This window comes from Eleutherodactylus coqui, chromosome 1 (genome assembly GCF_035609145.1).
Source record: "Eleutherodactylus coqui strain aEleCoq1 chromosome 1, aEleCoq1.hap1, whole genome shotgun sequence".
Taxonomy (NCBI): domain Eukaryota; kingdom Metazoa; phylum Chordata; class Amphibia; order Anura; family Eleutherodactylidae; genus Eleutherodactylus; species Eleutherodactylus coqui.
The window spans coordinates 344,984,514-345,002,165 of NC_089837.1; positions in this window are offsets into that span (position 1 = coordinate 344,984,514).

Below are 17,652 nucleotides of genomic sequence, written 5' to 3' on the forward strand. Positions count from 1 at the left end.
TTCCTCTTTTCAGTGATGTGTGGATTGTGTACCTGTCTTTTGCTGTTTGCCTGTAATTAAATCTCCAAATCCGCTCCTTTTTAAATAACCCTGTGTATGTTAATAGACTTAAAGTCCACAATGGGCATATATTATCTATCCACAGCATGACAGCAGCAATGGCTTTAGCTGTTTTCTGTAGCCTTACAATATGGCTAATGCCACGTTCAGTCTAGATATTGACATTTCCACTCAGTTCTAGGGTTACGATTATGCATGTTCTGAACGTGTTCTCACTGCATAACTGCGTAATCTACTTGGTGATTCACTAGGAATTCCATTATATTTGTGTTGAATAGCCAGAACTAGTAGTAATTTTACCACTATGATTACTCTGGCCATTTGTATTATAACTATGTTTGATTATTACACCTTGATTACTATTATGTATTCCTTTTGTGTTTTTGTCTATAGAGCAGCATCTTAAGCACATTCATTCTGCGCAGACTCTCTGTGTGCAGTATCTAATTTAGGAGGGTTCAGACTGGATCCTATTGGGCCGAGTCTCTGAGTAGACAGGGATTGATCCTTAGAAGGATAAGACAATTACTAAAAGTAAACACAAGTAAATCAATTAAAGAAGATTTGTGTTTTCAAATGGCCAAGTCATGATCCTGACTTTAACCCTATGGAGTCTGTGGCATGACCTGAAATGAATTGTGCACAAGCCACCTGAAAAATATTGATGAATTTAAATACATCTGCGCAGAGAAATAGCCCAAAATTCCTCTGCAATGTAGGGCAAATCTTATTTGTAGCTACAGGAATCATTTGGTGGAGGAGATGCAGGTTTGGTTTTGTGATGTCGCGGCAGTAGAGAGATGGAAGCAGCATAGGTTTTGCATTGTATAATATAACTTTTTATTCTTTTTCACATAGTACTTGGAGACACTACAAAGGAGGGTCTCAATTCCTTTAAAGCCTCTTTTACATGAACATCTTTGCGTGGCTAAGTTAAGTCGCAGTAAAACCACGACTATCAGAACCAATCGTTTCCTATGGATTCATTCAGAAAAACAATTTTTTTTGGCAAGCAAAAATATTGAAGGGAAAAAATAGCACATAGGCGTGGTTACAGCGACCGAAATTCAACGCTGCCCAAAAATATAAGTCTTGCCTTGTCTTTGGACAAAACAACGCAGGAAGCTCCATAGACTCCTATGGGAGTCTATGGGAGCTGTCAGAAAAAGGGAGGGGGAGGGAGTTTTCCGCTGATAAACACTGACAAATGCCTCTAGTAAGGCATCTAAAAGTCATTAAAGTAGTTCTGCCGACCAAGGCATTTCAGGGCTGCGTTGTGTTTTCCCTGCAGCCAGCCATGTGAATGAACAGAAAAATCCTGCATAATAGCCACAACTTGGTCGCAGCTATTCTTCATTCGTGCGATTTACGGCAGAGATAGTCCCAATTTTAGTGTGCGGCTAACTTTGCAGTGAAATGACGTTCATGTGAAAGAGGCCTAAATGTTGCAAACACAGTCCTGAACACCTACAGACCACCCTCATTAGTCTCTTAACACATGGGCCTGGCACCCACAAGGATAAAGTCTTATGCAAGCACCTCAAGACTCTTGCTCTAATGCTCCAGACTGGCACTCTTCAGGGCAGACACCACAATACGTGCATTAACAAACGCTGTTGAACACTGTACAATGTGATTTCAAATGCGGTGTTTTGCTAAAGCCTGTGTAAGAGGGGCCTAAGTTTCACAGAGGGGGGGCGCTCCTTCAGTGACATCATCAGCCCCCGGCCATGTAATCGTGGAGTGCCAATGGATATCTTTGGCAAACGGATGCCAGTCAATGGCATCTTGCTCTGCCTGCCATGGCTAGTGATCACTTCGATAAGTGATAAATATTCATTACAGTACAGAAGTACTGCAGTGTATATCAGAGCGATCTTAGCATCACAGGTTAAACTCCCCTACAGGGACATAGAAAATAGTAAAAAAGAAAAACATAAAAGAGTAGAAGAAAATCTTTTTTGCACACTTTAAGTGAACAAAAAAAAGCCATATTATGCCAAAATGGCACTAATTAAAGCTACAGCTTATCATGCAAGAAAATGCCAAAATTGCCACAAAAAAGGTTTTATTGTACAAAAGTGGAAAATCCAAAAGAAAAATATATCATTTTGATATTATCATAATGTTACCAGCCTGCAGGAAAAAAAATTTATGTCATTTATGCAGTATGATAAATGCTATAAAAAACTGGCAGAATTGATGTTTTTTTCTGCCCTCCAAAAAATGTAATACAAGTTACACAATACATTACATGTACGCAAAAAATGTTTTACTTTCTCACAATTTTTTATGTTTGACAAAAAAATAAATTCTTCAGGTTCGTGGTTGCCCCATGGTCTCCTCATTCTCCCCATCCTTTGCTAATCTCTATATGTCCCTGTGGGAGGAGTCTTGTCTATATGCCTCCCATAACCCGTTTCTGCAAAACATCCGTTGGTATGGGAGCAATAAGGATATTTATATCTGATATTAATGTGTACAACAGAACAGTATATGGCACAGCCACAGGACATACCCTAATGATGTTATAAAATACAATCAATCTTATTTCCAGCAAACTCAGTAGAGATGTAATTTGAAGCTAGATTTATCTAGCTGATGTAACACTAAGGCCAGGCTCACACAAGTGTATGGTTACAGTGCATTACACATGTAGGTTTGGCTTATGTAGCACACTGTACCAATCTCCCATGGGCCGCCAGGTTGTCGCTCACACGCATTGCGCAAAATTCGCACCCAAGAAAAATCGCTGCATGTTCTATCTTGGTGCATATTACGTATGCACACATGTCATAGTGCATGGCGATCGACGGAATGCAGCAAGTACACAATGTCATAGCGTTCTTCCTGTGTGCTGTACGAGTGTCACTTATGGGCAGCATGCAGCAAATTACACTTGTGTGAGCCCGGCCTACGGCTGCAGTAGCTTTAATAAAGTAATTTATTTACTTAAGATTATAAAAATCCCAAATTTTAAACTTCCCACCCTTTGGCTTTGGAAACAAACAACATTGTGCTCTTCATGATGAGCATCAATGAAAAGCAAATTAAACTTCTCCAGGTATGTGGATACGGCCTCTTTGACAGGAGCATGTTTTTAGCGCAGCTTGGGCGTGTGAAAAGATCATAGCTGATAGGGATTTTTCCATGTTACGTTAATATGCTGTGGGGCTCCAAATCAAAGCTGGTTATGGCTGCCACCATGAGAAAGCAATAGACACAGGCATCACGGTCGTGTCTTAGAGCAATCTGCTTTATTGTGTAAATTGACTTAGTCTTATACAGAAAAAAGGAGGCGTATCAGTAGGTTAGTGTTACAGAGGTTGGCCTGTTTTACTGGTACATAAGTTTGTCTTCTCTATAAAACAATGCTTTATTTGTTTGTTTGTAGACATCGTGTCTGGTACCCTGATTATCATCACACTCTACATTCTAATTGCATGCCCTACCTAGACAGCAGTACAAAGCATTCCATACAACCTTTTGATCAGTGTAACGAGATAATCAAGATCTTGGAGACATGATGGACACTTAAGATTACACCTCTACATAATGTAATTAAGTACTAGCCTAAATGTACAAGCATTTTAGCAGAGCTTTTTATAGGACACAGAATAGAGTGTACCGTTTAGGCCTACAGCCTCCGGAAACGTATAAAGATACATACATATATAAATTAATATGTTCATAACCCTCACAATCCCCCATTTGAAACAGTCCATCTTGAAAAGAGCCTTTGTAGTGGTACTATCAGGAGTGCTAAGCCACCCCTGCCGGTCTTTCTATCCTCTTCGCCGGATCCCCACTGTTGTTGCTCTTTTACGTATGACTGTTTTAACGACATCGTAGAGGGAGCGATTCCAGATAATTTGCTTGTCTCCGTATCCCACAGAATGTCCATAAATTGCAAACACTCAAAAGAATGAACAAAAGAAACAGTATTAGTAAAGGGTGAAACATAAAATCCATCATCTTTCCTGCAATAGGTGACCATTCAGTAAAAATATCATACCAGTTATACTCTGTGTCTACCTGGATCTTAGTACCTAGGCTGACTAGGTTATCTCCTACCCATACATTTTTCTAATTCCATAAGGGAGAGGTTAGTAACATCCAAATGTTTTTAAAGGTGTTCAGTATCTATCATTAGTCTTACAATTCTACCCAAGGATACAGTCAGAGTTGACATAGGGATAGCATCTGGGTGCTAGTAATACTTTATTGCAGCTTCAGCATCTGGCAAAAAGGTGTAAGTTTCTGTAAATCTATGTATCACCGATATGTTCTGTATACATCCAGACAATGGAGTGGTGAGATTATACATACTGGTGGTTCCAGTTCGGTTGGCAACAAAGAACATATACATATTGGGGGCCAACTTCTATCAGCATATAGAAGAAGCAGGTAACACCGTCCAATCACATATGCTGATTGAAGGCTGCTGGAAACATGGCTCATATGCGGCTGTACTCCGTCCGCATGCTAGGCCATCCAGTGTTTCTTCACAGTTCTCTATACCATGGGTTTTATTTTCACTATAAATCATCATACCTGTGAACGTGGGCAACCAATATTGTAAAGCATATAGAGGCGGTCCGAACACCACAGGTAGTACTACAGACTTACACATCAGGCTTGTGTCCTTTACATCATAAAATCATTTCCCCAGTGCTATACTCATCAGAGCATTCTACACCATCAGCCCCGGGCCGTATCCAGGATGCTACTGGAATTACATTATTGAGAATATTTCTCCACAATTTTTCATTATTTGTCATCACATCTGACTGCTTTGTCCCTCTCGTGAATCATATATACATATTGCAGGCTACATTGTGTATAGTTCATGAATTTACTCATATTTACAAACAAATCCTTTTAAACCGCAAAACCAGATTAAAAAGCGTTAATACATCCTTATCATATCCTAATGCAAGACATCGGGGGAGGAACAAGGAAGGCATGCATTGTGCCTGAACATTTATCAATCTAGAAACATCCTGTCCCACCCCAGCCATTTTATTCTTCATCACCTCTAAATCTATAGAGTTTAGAACCCCTACACCTGTACCAATTCCCCCTAATAGGGTATCATACCATTTTCGTTTTCCTCTGGTGCAGGGTTTCATTGCCTGAAGAGAAATATTATAATGCACAATGGTTTTCTGGCTCTTTGTGGATGATAAGGGGTGTCAAATGCCTGGGAGTTACCCAGGGCAGACATGAAGTGTTGCATTATTTCACCTGTGAAATGTGTACCTCTATCTGACTTGATTACCTCTGGTACCCCGTATCTGCAGATTACCTTATTCATGAGCTTCTTTTCGGTTACCTGCTCATTTACTTTTGTAACAGGGTACGCCTCCAACCTGAAAAACATCAACAACAAGCACATATTCATACTTCCCAACACGTGGGAGCTGAATGTCGTCAATTTGCAATCCCTGAAATGGGTAGAGTGGTCCTGGCAAGTGCCTTTGTGGTCAATTTACTTCTACCCTGTTGCTTACGGCATAGCTCATGCAAAACTGGACAAATGATGTAGCAGCTACAGAGAATCCAGGGGGCAACCCTTTCTCTCTCAAGCATCAGTAGCATAGCTGCCTCCGATAGGTGAGTCTTTCCATGGATCAGCTGGGCCATCATGGGGTACAGGGATCGTGGTAGGCAAGTTACTGACTGTTTGCCATACGCCACCCTGTTCTACTGCTCCCATATTAGTCCATTTATCTTTTTCTTCTTTGCTGGCTTGTGACTGTAATGTCTTTAGTACATCAATGTTCATATTTTTATCAAAGTCCAAATCATAGTCTCTGACTTGTGCGGTCAGTATCTTCTTTTCTTCTTTCTTCCACGGCTTGAGGGCCGCTGTCTGCGCTGAAGTCTGCTAGGGCGTTGCCTTTTGCTTCTGCACTGTTGGCTTTAGTATGAGCTTTCACCTTCAGGATTGCTACTTTGTCTGGTAGGAGTAGGGCTTTCATAAGGTTCTGTACTGCTACACCATTCTCAATGGGTTGTCCTACAGAAGTTTAAAAATGTCTGGCCTTCCATATTGGGCCGTAACCATGATCTATGCCGAATACATACCAGGAGTCAGTGTAAATGGTTACCTTCTGTCACTCTACACGCCTCAGTGAGGGCCTTCAGTTCCGCTTCTTGTACTGAGACATGCGGAGGCATTCTGCTTTTAGAGATCTTGTTGTGTGAACACTGCATATCTGGTGTGGAGTCATCAATCACCCTGGTACCATCTATAAAATACAACTCAAAATATGTATTAACAAGGGGTTTCAATAACTCTTTAAAACTTAAACTATCTTGTTGCATCAATGCTAGACAATCATGCTGATATTCTATTCCAAATAGATCACGTTCTTATTTGCAAAAATTTTTAAAAATAGCTGATCTGTAATACATAGATCACCTATGCATCCCCCTCCCCCATTTGATCACCTATGCCTCCCCCTCCCCCATTTGAAACAGGATACTCGATTGGAAGAAGAGTAGCCGGGTTCACCATTGAAAAGAAATATTAAAGGGGGGGCATGAGCAAAGCACATTGCAACCTTATTTGACGAGCTAGAGACAGATGTTTAGGTTGTACTTGAGTAAGTATACTCTGGATGTCATGAGGGGTGAGAACCACTAGGGGGGGTAGTTCAGGACTAACTCAGAAGACTTGTCAACCCTTACTTGTACTGCTGCCACCGCACAGACACAGGAGGGGGCTCCTCGGGCTACCGGAGTAATACCCAAGTGACCGTGGACGTCCTCCATGTTTTTGCGTCAATACTGCTGTCGCATGAAAGGCCAGGGACGGCAGTATGAGACAAGTCCCAAAAAGGTGCGAAGCTTTGGCAGCAGAAGAAGATACAGAAATGGCTTGAACTGCAGCCCTGCGTCGTTCTGTGAGATGTCTGCCTTCTTGAGCTAGACAACAACCTTTTGTTTACAAAGCTGTAATTTTTCCTTTTAAAGCCTTGCAGCCATTTTCTGCTAAAAAAATTTTAGAAGAGAAATGGGTGCAGATTGACATGTTTTCATATCCTCAACACAAAGCTGGAAAGTCATTAACATATTGCAACAGCACAGTCCCCTCAGGCGGAGTCCAAGCCTGCAGGACAGTTACATAAATGCCCTTTTGTCTGAAAAAGGGCCGGAGATTCAGACTGTCTCCACTCTGGCTTATTATCTATGACCTTAGGGATTCCAATAGACCTTCTACAAAGGCCATACTAAGTACATGTTTGCCCATCTTTTCTATGCCCCTATACCCCAGATCTGACAAACGTTGTTGAAGGGGGGCATAGAATTGTTTTACACTTTCTTCCTTCTCTTTGTGTGATTTTAGAAAGAGACAAGGAGGATTCTCTCAAATTTTTGTTTTTCTTTTCCCAATGTTTCAGACAAATTAAAAATATTTTACCACTTCTCAATTCTCTATGATTAATTTAATCCTAATCTGTGCCACAATAGTTTTTCACATAATTTTAGATTATCGTTCCCACTGCCTTCCCTGTTTTACATCTGCTCCTATTCCACCCTCCGCTCCCTGCATCTCTTTCTTGTCTTCATGCTTCCACTCACTAGCCTAGGATCTAGTGAGCATAGGCATAACCGGTTTGCACCGAGGAGCTCCGCAAGCAGGGCAGCTCTCTCTCCAATCCGGGTTCTGTTGTCCACAATGCCAGCAGGTCCATCCCTCCAGTCCAATGTTTGACCTTGGAGTGGATGACTTGGCATAGGGTGGGGAGGAGACGGTTGGAATTGAGATGAAGGAGGGGGTGAAGATGGAAGAGGGAACTAACCCGACAATGAGAGAACATCTTTGAATTCTTTTCTCATTTCATTTTCAGCTACTGAACAGTATATATATATATATATAATACAACATACTTCCTGTGTAGCCAAATATAACCAATTCTTAATTCAGATTTCTTTGCAAAGACAAGTAGGTCTTCTAAAGCCCAGTACTCCCCACCCTTTGAAATTTATCTTATCTTCTATAGAACACAGAAACTTGTCCAGACAGATAGCTGTATAACTGGTTCCACTGCCTGTGACTATCTTCCTGGGCTGTCTATTTAAGATTAACCCAGAATGTAATACACTTGCCCCCCCACCTTACAAAACTGCAAATTCACACTCACTAAGGGGGGTTTTATTCATTCCTATACGGACTGATAATATGTGAAGTAGAAATTGGGATTGTATTTACTGTACACCAGACTTCCAATAATGAGCGAATTATGTATAGATAAGAAAAACTCTTAGTACCGCGGTTTTTACACAATTCGCTCAGAATAGGCTACCCAATGACAAACACAATACAACTTATGCCCATTTCTACCCACATACTGATATTCACCACACTGCGACCACTCAGCGGCCAATATATTATAGGGGGCTTTATTCCACCCTGGCATAATTAACAATTCATCGGACACTTCTTTGTTCTTAGCTACCGACATTTTCGTACTATTGCGGATTTTCTTAAACAGCGACATTTTCACACTAAGCCCGATTATCACAAGAAATTCTTCAACTATCAGTTTATCAAAATTTTCCTTTAAAACAAACTAGTGTATTACTCTCTGCGTAATCCTGTTCACAGCGCCATTTATGTATTGCTGCAAGGAGCAAGACTTAGTTCAAATTACGCCTTATAGAGAGTTAGACACTATAAAAGGTTCATACTGTAGTTGATTGGGACCCTAATAAGTGGGATGGGGACCAATATTCATTTGCCAATTTCTTTAGCTATCTTCCGCACCTTATCCTCTTTACCAGCAGTATGGACAATGGCTGGCGGTTTATATACACCAAGAGGCTTATTGTTTTTATTCTTTCACACACATAAAACGATTGTTTGTTTCACTATTTTCTTATGCAGTCTTCCGTACCTTATCCTCTTTTACCAGCAGTATGGACAATGGCTGGCGGTTTATATACACCAAGAGGCTTATTATTTTTATTATTATTTTCTTTATACACTCTTCAAATAAAATACTGTTGTTCATTGAAGATGAATTACACTTTAAATAGAACTTTTGTTATTAATTTGACTAAAGTACTTATCAGGTGTTTCAAGTACACAATTATCTCATATTAATATCTTAATTCAATAATATTCAAATTAACACAACCCAATATTTTTGAATTCCACATATTCCACGAATCTGTATATACATATATACACTGTGGTAATCCTGGGCTATTATCTCACACAACTAGTCTCAGGAATAAAATTAGATGCCCCTCCTTTGGTCACTCCATTCGTTCAAGTGAGAGACTTAACATGGAGTCTAAGAGTGACCTTCACTCTATACATTACCACAATATACATATATATATACACCAACATCCACTTAAAATGGAGACACACTTCTCACCTAGGCTGGACTGTGTGTAGGGTGGAGCAAGACCTGTTCCTATTGTTCTTCCCTCCCATCTCCTTACATCACCTAGCTCCACCCCCTGTGGTCCGGCTCAGCATTTGGTCATTTTTGCTTCATTTCGTTTCTGGTTACCGGACAGTATACACCATATAACACAGTCTAACTCTCATACAGGTCCTTCCATTTATACACACACATAAAGACAAAAACATTTGCATGTCAGTTACTAAAGTGTCAGTACTTTTTTAAGTGTCAGTACTTCCTCACTTGTCTAAAAGTGTCGGTACTTCCCAACCCTGCTTATTTCCCCCCGTCTCAACTACTTCTCTTATACCTATAAGAGGATCCCATCAGGGATTTTATCCCCTGAAAATTTTAGGCTTCCCTGGTACAATTTATACCATGCCTTTCAGAGATCGGCAAGCGGGTTTCATATTCTGTACTTCCTCACCCTGACACTGACCATGCAAAGTAACAAATAAAGACAATAACAGTTAAACACCCGCACAGCATATTCAGCCCACCATATGAATTCTTAAAAAGCTTGAAGATTTATAAGAGGCATGCACTTCTTACCCCTCGGACAGGAAAGGAGCAGCCAGGAAGCACGGATAGATTGTGGCAAGATAAAACCTTACCTTACTGCGCAGTTTTTGTCAATCCGTGGTTCCGAGTGGCTCCTTATCCCATCTGGGTCCGGGGGGGTTCGAGGTGTAGGTGGTCCTCTTGTTCCATCAAGCCCCGCGATCGGGCGCCAATTACTGATAGGGATTTTTCCATGTTACGTTAATATGCTGTGGGGCTCCAAATCAAAGCTGGTTATGGCTGCCACCATGAGAAAGCAATAGACACAGGCATCACGGTCGTGTCTTAGAGCAATCTGCTTTATTGTGTAAATTGACTTAGTCTTATACAGAAAAAAGGAGGCGTATCAGTAGGTTAGTGTTACAGAGGTTGGCCTGTTTTACTGGTACATAAGTTTGTCTTCTCTATAAAACAATGCTTTATTTGTTTGTTTGTAGACATCGTGTCTGGTACCCTGATTATCATCACACTCTACATTCTAATTGCATGCCCTACCTAGACAGCAGTACAAAGCATTCCATACAACCTTTTGATCAGTGTAACGAGATAATCAAGATCTTGGAGACATGATGGACACTTAAGATTACACCTCTACATAATGTAATTAAGTACTAGCCTAAATGTACAAGCATTTTAGCAGAGCTTTTTATAGGACACAGAATAGAGTGTACCGTTTAGGCCTACAGCCTCCGGAAACGTATAAAGATACATACATATATAAATTAATATGTTCATAACCCTCACATAGCTAATAGAACCAATGGTTTCCTATATAAGCGTTAAGATCAAGGAATTTTAGAGGCGTACAAAACTTGCACCTAACAAAGATAGAAGATGCGTGTGCAATGTTTGCATCTAAGGTCCTGCTGCGTGAAGAGATAGGATCTGACCTATCTGTGGTGTGTGCTGCGCAGGAGTTCCCATAGACTCCTATGGGAGCTGGATAACATGCACCATGCAGCCCCCGATCGTTTGAATGGGCAAGTTCACTGCTAATTAGGCTTGAGATTTAATGGCTGGAAATCACCCATTCACACTATGTTTATTGCAGTATAGCCGCAATCTTTTCACGTGCCTATGTAGTGGCCCAGTACATGCTTTCCTGGCCCCCTCCATAATGTCATACATGTATGTCTTATGTAGATGTTCTGTTCAAAACTGTCTTGTCACTCTGCTAAGTGTATTTCACAGCTGCAGCAAGTGAGAGGTTAAGTGTTTGCAAAGCCTGGAGACTGTCTGTAAATGTATCAATTTCTATCCTGTCACGTGGTATGAGAGAGGTTATAAAAGTGAGTGCTTGAGAGCTGGAAAGGAGTCCATGTCTTCTGGAGTCATAGTCAAGAGGTCCAGCTACATGGGGCTACCTTTAGCCCTCATGTAGTGAAGCATGGAAGAGGAGGAAAGGTTTTCCCAGCTTAGATGTGCATGTGAGGAGGAAGAAGTGAGCCCCGCCTAAGCAGAGTGAGAGCAACCACAAGTGAGTGCTTGTTAAGGCCCAGTGCAGAGGTACTGCCTACGTGATAATTTCCTACGCGGCCATCTGGATCTAGTGGATACTGTTAAAGTCTATTAATTTGCTGCACTGTCATTGCTCTAAATCGTGCCTTGTATTGTTGAAGTTTGCCAAGTAGAGTTTATTCCAGGCCCTGATCATTCCCAGGGACCTGAAGTACTTCATATCTGACTGTAGCTCATTTTATTCTCCTTCAGAGTTCATTCTGGTGTGTACCGGAACGATGGCGTCACCTGTGACAAACTCTTTCCCTGTTCTATCATCTATTGGGCATCCCTATCCTAGGGATGTGTGGCTGCATGCGTCCCTCTGGGAGGGAGCGTGATAAGTGCCGCCGTGACAAGCCAGCATCTTGTCCTCCCAGCTCCTCAGGCGTATGCCACTTGTCCGGGGTCACCCTACGGGACCCTGCACCTATTCTGCCCTAAAATCACGCTCATGTGAAAGAGCCCTAAAGCAAATGCACTTCATGCTATCAATGTACAGAAATCGTCATGCTGTCACATATTGTGTGTTACATTTGTAATACTGTATCTTCCAACGCTTGTGTGTACATAAAGCAAGACGTTACTTGTAAATTAATACTGTTCTCCAGATAGTGGCACTCGTTAAGATTCCTGGTCAGAGACGTTCAGTAATCCATTTATAAAGAAGTTCTTAGCAGAATAAGCGGAGGTAAGACAGGCTGTCATGCAATATATTCGAAGATTCCCAAATAAATAGCAAGAGATCATCAAATGAGGTGTATTAATGAACTCTATGAGCTACTTCTGTCAGCAGGCAGGTCTGGAAGGTCAAGGATAAAGCCCAAGGTAGATAGTTTGGTATGTTAATTTAGCACATTTATGACACAGGAAGCTCATTCGTTACACAAGCTGCAATGATGAAAGAAACTTCACAAAAATCAGAAGAAAGGTTTAGTATAAATTGCGCGTAGTGTTTCTGCATGATAATTAGCGCGGCTCATCTTATGTGCTTCCTGTGTGATGTCAGCGGAGTCAGATGTATTATATGGAGGTACAGATCTTTTACTGATGTGACTAAACTTAGAATCCTCTCGGCATGTCAAATTTAATTTAGTAAGGTGTAAAAAATGTTTTGGCTGTGCCTATTAATGAAGAAGGATGAGGCATAAAATACTTGTAGGTATTACTAATCATCTTTTTTGCAATCTCATTTTGAATAATTTCCTTTGACAAATTACAGACTGCCAAACTTTAAAATACATGATCTGGAGATACATGATATCAGCCTTATCTTATTCTCCCAGCCCATACACTAGTTTTGTGGGGGGTCATTTCAGGAATTAATCCCAATAGGGAAGATCTGTTTGAATAAAAGATGTTGAAATCAATTGAATGTTTGAGCAAATAATGAAAGATAAAGTAAAACCAAAATCCAACTTATGTCGAAGGAAGAAAATATGATAACCGCATAGTGGGAAGGAGAAAATATGTATGTGAAGGCTCGAAGTTGGACTATGCAGTATTTTTCTGGAGGACCTCTGCTCTTAGACTATTTTTCCATTAAATTCTGATGCCATGGAGATGCAACAAAGTTGAACTTGCTTGTGATAGCATTCTGCAACAAGTTATCTTATCTTAACCATTAAAAAAACTATTGTTCTCTTATCAACATAACATCTTAACACAATATATAAATATTTACCCGCTACCGGAGCGTACTGGATGGAGTGTACATTTCCCTGAGATGGTTAAGCTGGTGAAATTATAAAGCCAGGAGAGATAGTTTTGCCGGAGATTTCCTGATGTGTTAATCTCACAGTCATATCTGTGCCTGTAAGAGAAAATTGCTAGCAACTTTGATAGGAATAAAGGTATATCACATTTAAGCACATATTTGGATTCCTCGTCAAATTCTCTATCAGATATATATGTCATATGCACCCCTTACCGTTTGACTTGATTCCAAGATGGTGGCTTTCAAAATGGCTGCCGTGAAGGACACCCCTTGCAGATTTCCCCCCTTTACCCCAACCACTTTCCACACACAGAATGGCTTTCCCAATCACTGTCCCCCATTTATTCAGGTGTCTCTATACCTTAGGACCACTCAGCATTGCAAGACTTAAAAAAAAAACAATTAAAGGGGTTGTCCCAGGAAACAAAGTGGGGGTATACACTTCTGTATGGCCATATTAATGCACTTTGTAATGTACATTGTGCATTAATTATGAGTCATACAGAAGTTATTCACTTACCTGTTCCGTTGCTAGCGTCCTCGTTTCCATGGTGCCGTCTAATCTTCAGCGTCTAATCGCCCGATTAGACGCGCTTGCGCAGTCCGGTCTTCTCCCTTCTGAATGGGGCCGCTCGTGCCGGAGAGCGGCTCCTCGTAGCTCCGCCCCGTGTGCCGATTCCAGCCAATCAGGAGGCTGGAATCGGCAATGGACCGCACAGAAGACCTGCGGTCCACCGAGGGTGAAGATCCCGGCGGCCATCTTCACAAGGTAAGTCAGAAGTCACCGGAGCATGGGGATTCGGGTAAGTACTGGACGGTTTGTTTTTTTTATGCCTGCATCGGGTTTGTCTCGCGCCGAACGGGGGGGCTATTGAAAAAAAAAAAAAAACGTTTCGGCGCGGGACAACCCCTTTAAGGGAAAGAATGCAATTTTGCCATTGGGGGGATTGGTGCAGGAAAACCGACATGTTATATTTATTCTGTGTGTCAGTACAGTTATGGCGATATCAAATTTACAGGTTTTTTTCTATACTACTGAAAATAATGATTTCAAAAGTAGCTTCTATTGCCATCTTTTGACCCCCATAACTTTTATTTTTCATTGACAAAACTGTATGAGAGTTCGTTTTTTTGTTGGGTGTCCTGTAGTTTTTATCAATGTCATTTTTTGGTGCACATGACTTTGATAGATTTTTATAATTTTTTTTTTCTTGTAGACGCGGTGATGAGAAAAGTGCAATTCTGACATTGAACTTTTTTCTGATGATTTCACAGTGCGGGATAAATATTGTGATATTTTAATAAATTGGACTTTTATCGATTTGGTCACACAAATTCTTTCTTTCTTTTTTTGATGCAACAACTGGGAAAAGTTTATTTTAAACTTTTAATATATTTTAAATGTACTAATAATTAAAAAAAAGAGTTACTAATCTTATTCTCACTTTTTAGTTCACATAGGGACTAAAGTATTGCTGCCATGACAGATGAATGGCTGCGTGTGATCTCACCACCTGCAAGCCATTCGAATCACAGAAGAAGCCCCCTCCCTTTATCGGGTCTCTCAAATGCTTCAGAAATGACAGCAGCATCTAAAGTATTAACAGCGGGGATCAGGCTTATTTTCTATCCCTACTGTTGCAGCAGTGTGTAAACTGTCAAAGAAAACCATTGCATATAAAGCAGACCCAGCTCTATACAATGATACTGGTCATCTGTATGGCGAACGTCATAGAATAATGTTTCTATGATATAATGCTATGATTAGTAGGGATGAGCGAGCGTACTCGTCCGAGCTTGATACTCATTCGAGTATTAGGGTGTTCGAGATGCTCGTTACTCTAGACGAGCAAAACGCGATGTACGAGTTACTTTCACTTTCATCTCTGAGACGTTAGCACGCTTTTCTGGCCAATAGAAAGACAGGGAAGGCATTACAACTTCCCCCTGCGACATTCAAGCCCTATACCACCCCTCTGCAGTGAGTGGCTGGGGAGATCAGATGACACCCGAGTATATAAATCGGCCCCTCCCGCGGCTCGCCACAGATGCACGCTGAGAGAGATCAGGGACAGTGCTGCTGATGCTGCTGCTGCTATAGGGAGAGTGTTAGGTGTTATTTTAATCTTCAAGAACCCCAACGGTCCTTCTTAGGGCCACATCTGACCGTGTGCAGTACTGTTGAGGCTGCTTTTAGCAGTGTTGCACAATTTTATTTTTTTTTGTATATCGGGCGTGCAGACCATTGCGTCCTCAGTCTGCAGTCATTTTACATAGTATAGGGCCAGTACTGGTGAGGCAGGGAAAGAGGTATACTGGCTATATAGGCAGTGGGCTTTTCCCCCAAAACTTCAAAAAATACAATATTAGGCCTGCCTGTCACTGCCTTCAGTTTACTGCGTCTCTGCTGGGGGTAGTAGTTGGTGAATTAATACCCAGCCTGGCGCATAATTGTTGCCTGCCTCTGCAGTGCGTTACGTACGCGGTCAACCTGCAACAGGGCAATCGAAATACAGTGCATATCACAGGCAGTGTGGTTATTCCCACCAAGTTAAAAAATATACAAGATTTGGCCTGCCTGTCAGTGCCTTAAGTTTACAGCGTCTCTGCTGGGTGTAGTAGTTGGTGAATTAATACCCAGCCGTGCGCATAATTGTTGCCTGCCTCTGCAGTGCGTTATGTACGCGAAGTCAGCCTCCAACAGGGAAATCGAAATACAGTGTATATCACAGGCAGTGGGCTTTTTCCCAAAAAGTTCAAAAAAATACAATATTAGGCCTGCCTCTCACTGCCTTCAGTTTACTGCGTCTCTGCTGGGGGTAGTAGTTGGTAAATTAATACCCAGCCTTGCGCATAATTGTTGCCTGCCTCTGCAGTGCGTTACGTACGCGAAGTCAGCCTCCAACAGGGCAATCGAAATACAGTGCATATCACAGGCAGTGTGGTTGTACCCACCAAGTTAAAAAATATACAAGATTTGGCCTGCCTGTCAGTGCCTTCCGTTTACAGCGTCTCTGCTGGGTGTAGTAGTTGTTGAATTAATACCCAGCCTTGCGCATAATTGTTGCCTGCCTCTGCAGTGTGTTACGTACGCGAAGTCAGCCTCCAACAGGGAAATCGAAATACAGTGTATATCACAGGCAGTGGGCTTTTTCCCAAAAAGTTCAAAAAAATACAATATTAGGCCTGCCTGTCACTGCCTTCAGTTTACTGCGTCTCTGCTGGGGGTAGTAGTTGTTGAATTAATACCCAGCCTTGCGCATAATTGTTGCCTGCCTCTGCAGTGCGTTACGTACGCGAAGTCAGCCTCCAACCACAGGCCAATAAGCGGCACATTTAATTACAGCGTTCTGTTTCTGCTAATCTTGTAATATAGCATGCTGAGGGGTAGGCCTAGAGGACGTGGACGGGGGCGAGGACACGGAGGCCCAAGTCAGGGTGTGGGCACAGGCCGAGCTCCGGGTCCAGGTGTATCCCAGCCGACTGCTGCGGGATTAGGAGAGAGGCAAGTTTCAGGGGTCCCCAGATTCATCTCACAATTAATGGGTCCACGCGGTAGACCTTTATTAGAAAATGAGCAGTGTGAGCAGGTCCTGTCGTGGATGGCAGAAAGTGCATCCAGCAATCTATCGACCACCCAGTCTTCTACGCCGTCCACAGCTGCAACTCTGAATCCTCTGGCTGCTGCTCCTCCTTCATCCCAGCCTCCTCACTCCATAAAAATGACACATTCTGAGGAGCAGGCAGACTCCCAGGAACTGTTCTCAGGCCCCTGCCTAGATTGGGCAGCAATGGTTCCCACCAGGGGAGTTTATCGTGACCGATGCCCAACCTTTGGAAAGTTCCCGGGGTCCGGGGGATGAGGCTGGGGAATTCCGGCAACTGTCTCAAGAGCTTTCAGTGGGTGAGGAGGACGATGACGATGAGACACAGTTGTCTATCAGTGAGGTAGTAGTAAGGGCAGTAAGTCTGAGGGAGGAGCGCACAGAGGATTCGGAGGAAGAGCAGCTGGACGATGAGGTGACTGACCCCACCTGGTTTGCTAAGCCTACTGAGGACAGGTCTTCAGAGGGGGAGGCAAGTGCAGCAGCAGGGCAGGTTGGAAGAGGCAGTGCGGTGGCCAGGGGTAGAGGCAGGGCCAGAAAGAATAATCCACCAACTGTTTCCCAAAGCGCCCCCTCACGCTATGCCACCCTGCACCCGTGGTGCTCAAAGGTGTGGCAGTTTTTCACTGAGAGTGCAGACGACCGACGAACTGTGGTGTGCAAGGTTTGTTGCGCCAGGATCAGCCGGGAAGCCACCACCACCAGCCTCACCACCACCATCATGCGCAGGCATATGATGGCCAAGCACCCCACAAGGTGCATGAACCTGGTGGTGGCTCTGCAGCTC